This window comes from Poecilia reticulata, linkage group LG13 (genome assembly GCF_000633615.1).
Source record: "Poecilia reticulata strain Guanapo linkage group LG13, Guppy_female_1.0+MT, whole genome shotgun sequence".
Classification (NCBI taxonomy): Eukaryota; Metazoa; Chordata; class Actinopteri; order Cyprinodontiformes; family Poeciliidae; genus Poecilia; species Poecilia reticulata.
Window position 1 is genome coordinate 33183572 of NC_024343.1, and position 3360 is coordinate 33186931.

Sequence of the window (3360 nt, forward strand, 5' to 3'; positions counted from 1 at the left end):
CCAGAGACCCAAACCCAGAGGCCGAAAGCCAGAGACCCAAACCCAGAGACCGAAAGCCAGAGACCCACCAAAACATCCATAAACCCACTAAACACAGAGACATTACAAGGTCTGCAGAGACCCGCCCATGAGACTCAGAGAACCAGGTGAGTTCTGGACCAGACTCGGACCCGGCTCTCCAGTTCTGAAACAGCTGCTGCAGATCCATGATCCAAATGAGGCCCGGTTGGTGCTGATAGGTCCCACAGTCAGGCAAGAACCGCACCAGTACCACCATGATACCAGGAGGAGAACGGAGGAAAAGAGGGAACCGGAACAGAACGACTGTTTTAACTAACAGGAAGTTCCATGAGGATAATGGATTTCAAAGTAAGAGCTCAGTCAGAAGAACCTTTTGGTAATTTAAAGGCCTCTCCATGCCGACGGGTTTCCTCCCATGCTAAAGAGCGAACATGCGGCGCTCCGGCATCAGGATGGAAGCAGAGCATGAATTATTGATCCAGCATCTCTGACATGACAGGAAACCAGCAGCGTCATGGAGACGGAGAAGGAGCGGGTCTGGGTTCTCCTCTCCCGGATCCCTGGAGCGAATCCCAAACATCTTCACCATGTTCAGTCGAACGGCTCAGTTTGTCCAGATTCAGTGATGATGAGGTGCTGAAACGGTCTTTAACCCGTAGAACTCCATCCTTCATCGGCTCTTCGCTCTCTGGATCCCTGATTCTTCCACTGCGGCCCGGTTCTCCATCCTCCTCTGGCCCAATGCAGCTGGACTTCAGTCTTCGGGTTCTTCTGAACCGTTCAGCTCCACTGACAGGTTCCTCAGATCATCTGCTTCTCTCATTGGTTTGAATCTTTCTGATCCAACAGGAAACGGTTTACCTCCACAGGAAACTCTCTCCATGGTCCAGCCCCAATCAGTCAAGGCGTTCCTCAAGGCGTTGTCTTCAGACCACAGCTGTTTATCAGTCAAATGATCCAAACAGCTCAAATTATCCCAAATTTCCTTCATATCTTTATGAAACAACATTTTCCCACCCATTGAGTTCCCACCACACAAACTCTTTGCTCAACTTTCCGCTGAGAGTTCAGGAAACTAACGCCCCGCCGACACAAACGCCAACACCGCTACATTTACATTAAACACAAATATTTAAAACATGTGAGCCCAAACACCAGGATGCAGCACCTCTGAAAACAATGCAGTAGGTCTGCCGGGCCAATAGGTGGCGCTGTGTCAGAACAAAAACACAGAACAGGGTTTGATGATCTGCGTCTTTTTGAAAATGATCGCATTGTAGCTCCATCTCTCACTCAAACAAACAAACATGGCTCCGTTCTGTGGTTTTTGCGTTGCTGTGACTGCGCTACAGCGCCACCGAATGGCCTGGAAAACCTACTGCATCATTTCAAATAGGTTCTGAATCCTGCCGTGTTTTTTTATTAGTTCAGAAATGAGCCTAAATAAACTGATACTGAATTCTACGTCTCAGCCAGTTCCCTTCATGGTTCTACTCCCCAGATCCTCTCTGGTCTCCTTCACCCTTTCATTCCTGCGCTGAACATCTGGACCCGCCTCTGTTCTCATGCCAGACTGGAAAACATCTGGAACATTCCTGAATCCATCCTCTGACTCACCAGCAGTTCACTGCTGTTGATGCTTCTCTTGGTTACTGCTGAGGTTTTATGGGTTTTACTGTTTGCTCTTTTCTGCCCAGATGAAAATGTCAGATTTAGTAATTATACATTAACACGGATTAAACCGGATGTTTAATCCGTGTTAATACCAAGATTAAAACTTTCCTTTCTGATAAAGCTGATAGACCGGCTGAGTTTTTCCAGTTCTGCTGCTTTAGGCTGCTGGAGGACCAACTGGCCACTTTCTTCTTCTTCTACTCTCCAGTTTGCATCGTTTTCTCTCCAGAGAAGCTACACCTGCTCTGCGTTCTGATTGGCTACGGTGCTGCCATCACCTAATGTTCTCCTTGTTAATGTTTTACTGTTCATGAACATAGAAAATAATCCTAGATCAGTTTTATTCCTTCTGTTTGTCTCTTCAAACCTCCAGACGGCTGCTAGTACTGAGCCCGGTTCTGGTTCTGGTTCTGCTGGAGGTTTCTTCCTGTTAAACGGGAGTTTTCCTCTCCACTGTCGCCCCCTGCTGGTCAGGAGGAGCGAACCAGCAGGTTTCCAAGTTTCCTCAGATAGAAACTTTGACACTAATTTGAATAATTAACTTAAAGCATTGACTGGTGGCTGAGATCAATCTGAACATGTCTGACTGAGTTCAAATGGCTTTTCTGTGAACTTCCTGGAGAAACGACGCTACAGAAACAAACTGAATTCATTTAGCATTTTTGCTGCAGCTGCAGCTTTAGCATGGAGCTAACGCTGGATCTCTGGCAGAACTAGAACATGAATAAAAGATTCTCATCTGCATAAAAACGGACTTTTAGCTCATTTCATGCCGTTTGTCGTCATGTTGGAGGAAATGACGTGATAAACAAACTCAGAGCCCTGAGGAACCTCAGAATCTGAATATTTAACAGATTAATTCACTGATTGACCTGAAGTTGACCTGTTTGGATCGGCCTGCAGAAATATGGTGGGAATGAGCTGGAAGGAAAACCTGCAGAACTCTGCCGGAACCGAACCTGCATCCTCAACGTTTCCCCAAAAGAATCAAAGATTGAACAGGAAGAACCGAACCGGGTTCAGGCACTGAGGCTAGTAAAGGTTTGGATCGGCACCAGAAACGATCAGGGGATGGTTCTGGAGTTAAATGGACCTAAAGACGTTTAGATCACATTTATTCACCAACTCAGATCCGTGGGCAACTTTGGGTTCAGAGCCGAGAGGAACCAAACCTACAACCTTCTGCCTGCAGCTCGGACCGGACCGGACCGGACCGGATCTGAGCAGAACTTTGGTTTTCTGTCCAGGTTTTACTGATTTGACTTGAATCTCAAAGTTTGGTGTTGTCAGAACCTCCAGAACCTCCAGAACCTCTGACTGATCCATTCAAAACAAAGCCTCGGTTCTGTTCCGCTCGTGCATTCAGACTTAAAGGTCCAGCGGTGACACAGCAGCGCGGATTCACCGAACCGAACCGAACCCGTCCTTCAGCTTCCCGTCTCAAAATGAGACGCAGAAATTAGGAAAATATCACGCAGACGTCACTGTCCTGCAGGTTCCGATCCGTTACGTAACACCACGGCACCGCGCGCGCCCGAACAGAACCGGAGCAGAACCGACACAGAGAAACGGAACAAATCCCACCTGGTTCCTTTATCTCCCATCCTGACGAGCCGACGGAGCCGGACAGCGAGCGATGGGCGAGGAAGAGGAGCAGGAGGAAGA